The following is a 12,763-nucleotide window of genomic DNA, read 5'->3' as shown; positions in this document are numbered from 1 at the left end:
GATATCTATCAGTGAAATGCCTGAGCAAAGAGATAGGTTTTAAGCTGTCTTTTAAAGATGTCTAGCGAGTTGGCTTCCCTGATGTTTTGGGGTAGTTTGTTCCATAGTTTTGGGGCATAGTTGATAAAGGCTGCATTACCGATCCTCTTTTGACTGCTTCTGGGAGCCTCTAGTAGTCCAGCAGCTGATGATCGCAGTGTTCTTGCTGGTGTGTAATTTATTAGAGTGTTGGCGATGTAGCTAGGTCCCTGTCCATTTAGAGCTTTGTATGTAAGGAGAAGGACCTTAAAGTCAATTCTAAATGTTACAGGAAGCCAGTGTAAAGCGGCTAGGACTGGACTAATGTGCTCTCTCCTTTTGGTTCTAGTTAGCAGTCGGGCTGCAGAGTTTTGGATTAGCTGAAGCCTCTCTGTGGTTTTCTTAGGGAGACCTGTGAAAAGTGCATTACAGTAGTCTAACCGGCTAGATATGAATGCATGAATTAGCTTCTCAGCATCGTTCTGATTAATAAATGGTCGTACTTTTGCTATATTTCTGAGATGGAAGAACGATGTTTTCGTCACTTTGCTAATATGAGAATTGAAGTTCAGTTCTGAATCTATGATAACCCCAAGACTAGTGACCTCAGATTTGATCCAAGGGGTTAGTCCCCCCAGGTTCTTTATTAATGTTTCTTTTTTAGTTTTGGAGCCGATAATTAGAATTTCAGTTTTGTTCTCGTTTAGTTTCAGGAAGTTCTTACTCATCCATTTATTTATTGCCAGTAATCAGTCTGTAATGGAGCTAATCGCTGTATCATTTGGTTCAGCAGATATGTACAGTTGTGTATCATCCGCATAGCTATGGAAATCTACATTATGTTCTCTGATGATATCACCCAGCGGTAACATGTAAAGGGAGAAGAGTAAAGGACCTAAGCAACTCCCTTGTGCAACTCCATAGTTGTTGTCGTATATATCAGACATGTGATCTCCTAGTTTAACATAGAATTTCCTCCCTCTGATGTATGTTTTAAACCAGCCCAGCACATGGTCTGAGAAACCGACATGGTTTTCAAGACGATCGATTAGAATATCGTGATCGATTGTATCAAATGCTGCATTGAGATCTAACAGGATAAGGATGGAGATCTTATTCTCGTCAGAGTTTAGTCTGAGGTCACTGATTATTTTGGTGAGGGCAGTTTCAGTGCTATGATATTTTCTGAATCCTGACTGAAATTCTTCTAAGATGTTGTTTTCTTCAAGAAAGGAATTTATTTGAACTGAAACTATCTTTTCAAGTACTTTACTAATGAATGGTAGGTTGGATATTGGACGATAATTTGCCATTTCATTACTATCCAAGTTAGGTTTTTTTAGTAATGGCTTTACAACTGCTGTTTTAAAGGCATCCGGGAAAATACCAGTCCTAAGGGAAGTGTTTATGATATCTAGCACAGGGCTTGAAACACTATTAAATACCCGTTTGAAGAAAGCTGTAGGTATAGGGTCAATGTCTGAGGTGGAGGAGTTACATTCTGAGACAGTTTTGCAGAGTACATCTAATGTGATGCATGTGAAACTTCTCATGGTTACATTGCACGGTTTGCCGCAATCAACTTTATTTCCATCATGAGTAATGCTGGCCCTGATCAAGGTTATTTTGTTGTTAAAGAATAGTGCAAGTTCTTCACACTTAACCGTTGATGACTGAGGAGGTGTAGGGGCAGTGTTGAGTAGTACATTAATAGTGGAAAAGAGGATTCTGGAGTTTCCAGCATTTTCTGTAATGATTTTAGAGAAGTAATCTTTCCTTGCTAAGCGGATGGTTTTATTATAAGCAGTTAAAGCATCTTTGTATATATCACAGCATATGGTGGTTTTTGTTTTTCTCCATTTTCGCTCCGCTGCACGACATTTCCTTTTTTCTTTGTTGACACTTGTTACGTACTTTTGACTTCTATTTTTTACTTATCTATTTTATTTTTATCTAGCACACTCAGGAGCAGAACAGGAAAAAGGATTTCATATAAAAGTATTCTGTATTTTTGTATGACAACTAATAAAGAAACTTGAAACTTGAACAAATAAAGTTTATTATTATTATTATTATTATTATTATTATTATTATTATTATTATTATTATTATTATTATTATTATTATTATTATTATTATTATTATTATTATTATTATTATTATTATTATTATTATTATTATTATTATTATTATTATTATTATTATTATTATTATTATTATTATTATTATTATTATTATAAACTCCAGCTCGTCCAGAACAGGGCTGCACACCTGGCTCTACACTGCTCAATGAGGAGCTGTGTGGAGGGCTGCACGCTGCTCTGTCCTGGATGATGCTGGATCTGTGTGGAGGGCTGCACGCTGCTCTGTCCTGGATGATGCTGGATCTGTGTGGAGGGCTGCACGCTGCTCTGTCCTGGATGATGCTGGATCTGTGTGGAGGACTGCACGCTGCTCTGTCCTGGATTATGCTGGATCTGTGTGGAGGGCTGCACGGCAGTGCACGCCGCTCTGTCCTGGATGATGCTGGATCTGTGTGGAGGGCTGCACGCCGCTCTGTCCTGGATGATGCTGGATCTGTGTGGAGGACTGCACGCTGCTCTGTCCTGGATGATGCTGGATCTGTGTGGAGGACTGCACGCTGCTCTGTCCTGGATGATGCTGGATCTGTGTGGAGGGCTGCATGGCAGTGCACGCCGCTCTGTCCTGGATGATGCTGGATCTGTGTGGAGGGCTGCACGCCGCTCTGTCCTGGATGATGCTGGATCTGTGTGGAGGACTGCACGCTGCTCTGTCCTGGATGATGCTGGATCTGTGTGGAGGGCTGCTGCCGCTCTGTCCTGGATGATGCTGGATCTGTGTGGAGGGCTGCCCGCTGCTCTGTCCTGGATGATGCTGGATCTGTGTGGAGGGCTGCACGCTGCTCTGTCCTGGATGATGCTGAAGGAGAGACTGGCCTGCTTTTACTCTTTATAAATATTTGTATTTTTTTAAAGAAACCATCATGTTTATATGCACAACTGTTGTACACAAATGATAGGCACAGTCATGATACCAGGCAGGGCCTCTTCCAAAAACAAATGCATTAAAAAACTCTTAACATGCAAGGGCCCACATGTGGGCCCTTTTTAGGACGATTTGCCCACCGGCACTTTGGCGACCACTAGTGGCTCGGTGTACATATTTTGTAGTACAATACATTATATCGAATTGAAACCCCATTTGTTGCCTGTCAATAGCCCTTTCAGATGACAAAATCTGTTCAGCGGTTCTCGAGTTACATGCCGATATTTGAGGCTTGTGCAAAGTACACGGTATTGCGCAAAATACCACTCCCGACTCTTGGGGCTCTTGTTCCGTCAATCATTTGGCGATCTCGAAAATGATTGTAGAGGGTTGTAGCCAATGAGTGTGTGGCTTTCCAATGATACCCCAACTGAGGAGGTACGAATCAGGGATCTAGGTGAAAAACTAACGAGCGAAAACGAAAGGTTATTTCATAACCTAGTTATATAAATACTGGCTGAGCGTCTCGCTCTGCCAATGAGATATCCTCTTATCTCCACGCACCTAGCGTGCACGCGAAACAAACAAATGCACCCACTTGCACGTGACCAAGCCACTCCCATACGTCTCCCAATATGACGCCGGAAATGGTCACGCTCCACCTTCCTCAGAACGATTTCCATAAGCGGAAACCCATCCAAGGGACCTCAGGGCGCTAAGAGCGAGACGCTCAGCCAGTATTCATATAACTAGGTTATGAAATAACCTTTCGTTATATATCATACTTGGCTATCGCGTCTCGCTCTGCCAATGAGATATGGGCCAGAGCGGACGCGTGGCCCGACAAGTGTACCCCCTGAGGGCCCGTAAGCCCCAGCCAGGGAGGAGGGGAGTCCCGTCCACCCGCCCGTCCTAACGAAGGGGGGGAGGCAGTCAACTCCACAAAAGTGCGAAAAAGGGGGAACCAGGCACCCCTGAACGCACAGCACAGGCGGGACCACGTGTGACACAGCACCCCGTGGCCCACACCCACACACCCCTGCTAGCCCACCAAATGGCGGGATGCAGGAGAGGTCCCAGACCTCAGAACCGCCTGGGAGACAGAACCCCCAGTCATGTCCACAAGGTAAAACTTAACGAAAGGACCCGGGGAGGACCAGGAGGCCGCAGCACAGATGTCCTCCACCGAGGCCCCTCCTAACAGGGCAGCAGAGGCCGCCACTCTGCCCTGACGCCCCCGGGGGGGACCCGTCCAGCCAACATGTAGCAAAGAGCAATGCCCTCGCACAACCAATGTGACAGGCGCTGCTTGGACAGCGCCTTACCCGCGCGAGGGCCACCGTAACAAACAAACAGTTGATCGGAAGCCCTGAGATCACGACAGGTGAAGGCTCGCCTCCAACTCACTAGCGTGAGGATGCGGATGAAACGCCTGAACCACAATATCCCTGGAGCGAACAGAGCTCCGGATATTCTTTGGCACGAAGACCGGATTAGGCCTCAGAGTCGCACCGCTATCGGCCCGAATAGACAGGCACTCAGGCCGCACCGAGAGAGCACACAGCTCACCCACACGCTTAGCGGAGGTGATGGCCAAAAGGAATGCGGTCTTAAAGGACAGCCGATCCAATGGCGCCTGCTCAAGAGGCCCAGGACCAGTTGGAGGTCCCAACTCGGAGACAGAGAACGTTCCACAGGCTTGAGACGCCGAGCGCCAAGCAGGAAACGTTTCACTAGAGGGTGGGCGAACACCGTACCGCCCTCAAAACCCATGTGACAAGAGGATATAGCCGCGGCGTATACCCTCACTGTCGAGGCCGACAGCCTATTCAAGATAGACTGGAGGAAGGAAAGAACAGAGTCCAGGGGGCAGGACACCGGGTCCAGGCCCCCAACCTCACACCACTCTCGAAAAGCACGCCACTTACCTGCGTAAACCGCGGTAGTGGACGGAGCGTGCATGTTCCGGATGGTGTCAACCACAGTAGGGTTAAGACCCATCCCCTCCAGACTCACCCTTTCAGCAGCCAAACCTTCAATGGCTGCCCCAGAAAAGGGGGTAGACACAGCGTTCCGCGTGCCTGAGAGAGGGCCTGCGGCGACCATGGAACAGACCACGGCGGGGCAACCAAGAGCTGGATCAGGACCTGGAACCACACAGCCGTGCCCCCGGTCTGGCGCGATCAGGATCAAAGTCCTGCGCTCCCGACATACCCGCTCCAACAGCTGAGCTATCAGGTGTATGGGGGGGAACGCGTACAATATCCCGGGCGGCCACGGATACATCGAGAAGGCATCCGCCCCCAGAGGGGGGTTGTCCTTCCGACTGACCAAGAACCACAAGGGGCACTGGTGGGACTGTCTGCTCGCAAACAGGTCCACCGTGGCCTCCCCGAATCGGTCCCAGACCTGCCTGACTATGTCTGGACGTAGTCCCCACTCGTCGGGATGAGGACCGCCCCGCGACATCACATCTGCACCCACATTGTCCCTGCCAGGGATGTGGAGAGCCCTCAGCCCTCAATTCCAACACATTGATATGTAGTGCAGACCGGGCAGCATGGTCCGGCCAGCTGCCCCCTACTGCGTTGGCCCGACACGTCCCCCCCCATCCCGTAAGGGAGGCGTCGGTGAAGACCGTGACGTGTGATAGCCTGCTGCCCATGGAGATCCCGCTGGTGAGGGCACCAGGCCTCCCCCAGTGGTCAAGATCCCCCAGTACTGACACGGAACCTTCAGTCGCTTCCACTTGCCACTAGGGGTGTAAAGGTACACGTATCCGTACCGTACCGTACTGAACCGTACCGAACCGTTCAGTATGGCTGTGTACCGAACTAATACAACGGTATGTTAACCACTAACGACCGCCCACCGGGGGCTGTTTCTTTCACAATCTAATATAATTATTTCTTTATTTTTTATTTAACAAATCGATTATTAATTTCAATATAGAATATTCGTTGACAGCCCTACAAGTACAATTAGTTACTGCACACTACATCACCCCTGAGTGGAACATGGAAAGCCAAACTTTCCCCCACTGTACCGAAAACCCATACTGAACCGTGACTTCAAAACCGAGGTACGTACCGAACCGTGGTTTTTGTGTACCGTTACACCCCTACTTGCCACTCACCGGGTCTATTTACATACTGAAAAACCACCGCTGTATCCTCCTCATGAAGAGGAGGCCAAGAGGGACCACAGGTTGAGCAGATGCCATCATACCGAGCAGGTGCATCACGGACAGCGCTGTAACCGTCCTGCCAGGACGGAACCTCCTGAGCATGTTGAGAATATCCTCTCGCCATCGCTCTGAGAGGGTTGCCCTCATGGGCCTTGAGCTTAGAACCAAGCCCAAGTACTCCACCTGTTGACTGGGAAGAGGAGTACTCTTCTCCCAGTTTACAGCTAAACTTAGACTGGTGAGGAATTCCACCACCAGCCTGGTATGAGATCTGGCGATCTCCTCTGACCGGCTGAGGAGCAGAATGTCGTTGAGGTATAATAGAATTCGTATCCCCTGACGATGCAGAGGCTCCAGCACGGTCTCCACGCACTTGGTGAATGTGCAAGGGGCCAGAGAGTAGCCGAACGGCAGCCTCTGGTATTCGTACGCTACGCCCTGAAAGAGGAAGCGAAGGAATTTCCTGTGAGGAGGGAAGATCGGGATGTGAAAGTACGCATCCTTCAGGTCTATGGAGGTGAACCAGTCTCCCACTCTGACAGCGCCTAGCAGGTGTTTGACGGTCAACATTCTGAACCGTCACGCCACAATCAGCCGATTGAATGAGGACAGGTCCAGAATAGGTCTGACACCTCCCGATTTCTTGGGCACCAGAAAATACCGGGAGTAAATGCCACACATCGCATCCTCTTTTGGGACCACGACGATGGCCTGCTTCGCCAACAGAGATTGGATCTCGTCGGCCAGAGCTGTCACTGCTGCGGACCCTGACAAAAGGGTGTGTACCAAACCCAAAAACGGAGCGTGGGGTTGTGCAAACTGCAACACAAGCCCCCGCCTCAGCGTTCTCTCCATCCACCTCGACATATGGCACTGCTGTAGCCATACGTGATGATAATCCCAAAGCGCACCCGCCGCCAACTGGCGCTGGTCCGCCAGGAACCGTAGATAGGAGGCCCGGTCCCACCCGCTGTGCATTGCCAACCTCGCGAGCAGGGTGTCTCGCGGAGCCGGGATAACGCACCCTGACTCTACCAACGAAGCAATCGCACCCAAGGGGCGACCCCAACAGAAAGGGCCGGTCTGATACAGGGGGAGCGGCCATCACCCTTGGTGACATAAGCTCCCCCACTGAGCATCTTCCCGGCATGGACTGCTGAGGATAGCCTGCTCTGCAGCTGGACATGCAAGGCGTGTGGTCCCCACACTGCCCGATAGGGTGGGTCCCTACACACCGTAGCCCTGTAGTGATATTACTACCACCCAAACCACGCGTGCCTGACTGAACACCGCCGGTCTTCCGGTCTGGGGAGGCACTAACGTGATACCCGGCCTGGCGAGGGCGGGGCTGGGGGAACTCACGCTGCGACCTCCTGGGCCTCGAGTTCCCCCGCTGACAACCTTTTTCATCGACAGACACAACACCAGGCTCACCAAACACAGACACAGAACGTGTGGTGTGGGAGCCGCTTGACAGCACAGCATTCTCACAGGCAGACCCAGGCCTAGCTAGCAACTGGGTGTCAGCCCCTGTCCCCATGAGAAGCGAAACATGGGGCCGCTTGCGCTTCACTGAAGGCATGCGGCCCGCAGCCAAAGGGAACAAATCAGAGCCCTGTGTCCCGTAGCGTAGCGGGGGGGAGTGACCGGAGAGTGTGCTAGACACAGCTAGACAGCGAAGTTTTTTTAGGGCGTGCTCATCTAATGTAGCCGATCCCTCGGCCGCCGAGGCTGTCGGCCTTGTGATCACCTGTTTTCTTTGTGCCCAGGGTATCTCAGGCGTGGGAAACATGGCCGCCGGTCGGGGGCCTCGCCGCAGCCGCTGGCGAGGCCGTGCTATCACCTCTGGCTGCGCTGTGTGGGGCCCAGGTCAAATACCGCCCGCGCCCCTGCGGACAGACCAAAAAGTCCCTCTGCAGAGAGGGGAGCCCTGAGGAGGGGAAGTCTTCTCTCCTCCTCAAGGGGAGACTGCTCCAACCAAAGATGCCTGTGAACAAGTGTTGACAGCATCCTAGCCCTCCCTGCGGTTATAGCTTGCGGCTGGGTCAAAAGCTGTATAACCTCAAAAACACGCACAATGTTTTTGACATCGGCTGGCCCTAAGGCCCCACCACCCAACACCATTGTGGACAGAGAAGCAGCCAAATGAGCAATGTTAGTGGTTGCCGCTAAATTCCGTCCATTCGGTATATTAATCTTCATCAGCCCACTCAGCCACCTGCCTGGCCGACTCGCCCTCTGGCGTCGGCTTCCGGGTGGGATACTGTTCAACCATGCCAGGGCAAAAGACCGATGCTACCTGGCCCTCTAAGCACGGCACACCTGCCTTGTGCCCTGTCGTCAGCCCATCCACCCGTATAAAGGGTAAATAAGCCTCAGCAAAAACCCCCACATTAGACACCGATTGACCTTCAGCAATGAAACGGTTAAGAGGGAAGAGTGGCGACAGCCCACGGCGTCCCAACATTGTAGCATTAGCATTAGCCACGCGCTCTAGGATACTTTGAAAAACACCCAAAAAAGAGTCACGACGACCATGTTTTTCCAAATATCCCGCCCCCCGCGCCAATACATCACTCGGTTGTCTCACGGGACAATGAGCAGTATTACCCATGCTAGTATCAATGCCTGATAGCGCAGGCCCTACCTGTGCACGACTTAGCTCGACTGCTAACCGTCGCGCGACGTCCCTCGGTCCGCTGTCACGAGATGAGGAAAACCCAGGACAGGACCGCTGCACTGCGCTGTTAGGATGTGCCGAGAAGGTTCCGGGGGCTGGTGAACTTCTGGCAAATACCCAACATTGTGTAATTTCTGCCTGCGTTTCATAACAACTAGTTCACGGAGTGCACTGCTACTTCCGCATTGGAAACGAAATGAGGAAGGTGGAGCGTGACCATTTCCGGCGTCATATAGGGAGACGCATGGGAGTGGCTTGGTCACGTGCAAGTGGGTGCATTTGTTTGTTTCGCGTGCACGCTAGGTGCGTGGAGATAAGAGGATATCTCATTGGCAGAGCGAGACGCGATAGCCAAGTATGATATATAACAGGAAGAGAAAAAACACAGAATTAATTGAAGTCTATGAGAAAACTGAGCTTTTCTTTTGTACACAGTTTACCAAAATCACTCCTAATCACTCATTTCTCATTTATGGATCTCGGGAGTTTTTTAAGCCATACGAATTTCTGGGGAAATACTACTTCTGGAATACTAACTACTACAAACTTGAGTAACAAGTTTTTCTACAACTCAAGTTCAGACCTATGTTACTCTATTTCATTAGCACTAAAAGTGATCTTTCTTTATTGTATCATAAACTTCAGAATGTTATCTTTCAAAAGAGACCAGGCTCATGCATGTGCTATAAGTATAACGTATAGTATTTTGGTTTGCAAAAGAAGTATGCAGTCCTCAGTGGGGACTCAGTGGGGGCGCAGGTTAAGAAGAAGTCATTTATAGAGCTATAACATACTGGAACAGGGTTCCACAAAATCTCACAACATCAAGTAAATACAGATTTAAGAAGTACATAAAGGAAAATAATAAACAGATTCTATACAGATCTTTTGTATACTGATTTGAAATTTGGGATATGTAATTTAGTATTTTACAATAGGCACTTTGTAATTGTTTATTTTGCAATATTTGTAATATTGTATCTTATAATACTGTGGATGTTAATTTAAGGATATTATGATTTTTGATACAGTTGTATGTGATGCTTTTTAGATATTTGTGTGCTGGATAATTATTATTATTATTTTTTTTTTTGTAAAAGTAATATTTGTATTGTTTTTTTTTAAGATTTTTCACGTACAGTTACTTACATTACAAAAACACACATTGGGACAGGGGGGGGGGGTTCCTCCAGTTCATCTATGCCATCATCCACACCATAAGCAAGCAGAAACAAAACAAAAAGAAAAACAAGCAAAAAGGAAAGCAAACCAAGACAGGCACTGTACAGTATTTCACTTGCCTGGATAATGTTTTTAATGTTATATTTGTATGTCTGGACCCCAGGAAGAGTAATCTTCACCACGTTGAAGACTAATGTGGGTCCAAAATAAACAAATAAGCAAATAAACAAATAAACAAAAATAAGTTTGGCATCCAACCAGATTGCAAATGTAACAGTAAAGTGCAATAGTAATATATAATGCACAGGTGATTAAACTGGATATAAATATATAAATGAGTACTACTGAGTAATAATGCTAATCAGATGTATGTACAGTACAATGTTATAGTATTATAATGTACAGTGATACAGGTATACGACTGAGACACTATGGTAGTATGCCATACTGGCCAGTGGTATAACACGGTATAATAAGGTGTGTAAAAAGGATTATATGCAGGTATATACAGACAGATGTGCATACATATATACAGTAAATATAAATATATGTATACACTATACAGCATTATTGTACATGGCCTTACTGAGTTATATTGGTTATATGCAGGTATATAAATAGGTATATAGAAAGGATTATATACATTATATACATATACAGTACTGTATAGTAAGCAGTTGGCAGCAGTTTCACTTATACATTATATATATTGATTTAGCTTTAGTATAACTTTGTTCCCCAAGATGCATCTATTTGACTGCTATTTGAGAACCTTTATTCTGAAAGATCCTAGCTGGAAGTCCAACGTTTCTGCCGCTCTTGGAGAAGCATGCAGCTGCAGAGCCGCGGAGCCAGCGGCGTTTTTTTTGGTGAAGGCATTGATTGATTGATTGATTGATTGATTGATTGATTGATTGATTGAAAACTTTATTAACAGATTGCAGAATGGATACAATACAGTACAGCTCAATACACACAATTGTTAAGGGGATGCAGACCAGAGAAAGACTTTCGTCTTGTTTACATCAGGGTCCCCCATTTTCAATTAATCAGGACATATCATACATGACATACAGATATACAGTACTGCTACATCTATACATTTATGACAACAACATTGTGATACAAAAAGAGTCCAGAAAAGAGTATATACATTTGACGTAAAAACTGTACATTGGGGGAGGTTGGGTAGGTGGGGTGGGTGGGGACGTGGTTGGGCAGGAGGGGTGGGGGGGAACACTGTACAACTGTACAAGCAAAACTGTACATTGGAATATTGACAACCATACTTGGTCATTTACTGTACATTGGAGGGGGTTGGGTTAGGACATTTACATGGGCCAGTTTCGAATTGCAGTCTCCCGTATGTGTTCTTTGAGAGTGTTTTTGAAAGTGGGTAGAGATTCACATTCCTTTACAGCTTTGGGTAGGGCATTCCACATTGATGTGGCATAATTGCTAAACGTGTTTAGTCCCTTGTTTGAGCCGAATCTGGGTTTAACATGATTTGTGGAGCTCCCTCTGGTGTTGTGATCGTGGTATTCACTGACCTTTGGGAAGATCTACCTATTGAAGCGTTGAGAGAAAAAGACAGCCAAGATTGTACTTTAAACTAAATTACTTTTATTTGCCTGTATTCTAATTACATGCAATGCAATGCTTTGGTTCAACATTAAAACGTCAAAGTAGAACTGTAATATGTACTTTCTCAGTCAGTGCTAAGTGCAGTCATCTTATGCAGCATCACTTTTCACATCAAAACAAAAGTAGAACTGTGAATGAATGAATGAATGAATGAATGAATGAATGAATGAATGAATGAATGGATGAATGAATGAATGAATGAATAATGAATGAATGAATGAATGAATGAATGAATGAATGAATGAATGAATGAATGAATGGATGAATGGATGAATGAAAACGTTATTTAACAGATTGCAGAATGGGTGGCTCAATACACACAATTGTTAAGGGAATGCAGACCAGAGAAAGACGTTTGTCTTGTTTACATCAGGGTCCCCCATTTTCAATTCATAGTGTAATGTGGACTTTCTCATATTATTAACATTGACAAACATATTTACAATTAGCATTTTATAAAGTAGAACTGTAATGTGTACTTTCTCAGTCAGTGCTAAGTGCAGTCATCTTATGCAGCATCACTTTTCACACCAAAACAAAAGTAGAACTGTAATGTGGATTCTCATATTATTAACATTATAAAATGCTAATTGTAAATATGTTTGTCAAAGTAGAACTGTAATATGTACTTTCTCAGTCAGTGCTAAGTGCAGTCATCTTATGCAGCATCACTTTTCACATCAAAACAAAAGTAGAACTGTAATGTGGACTCTCAGGGAAAGATCTAAAAAAAAAATATATATATATATATATCAACCAAGGTGCCTTGCCTACCGTTTTGCTGTGGAAAGAGACAATACAGAGACAATACAGACCTCTCCCGTTGGCCGGCGGTGCACAGGCATCACCCACACTTTCACAATTTCCCCGGCGGAATTGTCTAGTTTTTTTAATCAATCAATCAATCAATCAATCAATCAATCAATCAATCAATCAATCAATCAATCAATCAATCAATCAATCAAGGGGATAGGAATACATACGTTTACACTTCATCCTCCTACTCCTGCTTGTTTGTTTTTTAATCTGTTTATTACTTGTTTTTT

The sequence above is a fragment of the Notolepis coatsorum genome (genome assembly GCF_963971535.1).
Source record: "Notolepis coatsorum genome assembly, chromosome: 18".
Classification (NCBI taxonomy): Eukaryota; Metazoa; Chordata; class Actinopteri; order Aulopiformes; family Paralepididae; genus Notolepis; species Notolepis coatsorum.
The sequence above is the reverse complement of the archived record's forward strand: the minus strand, read 5'-3'. Positions refer to the sequence as shown.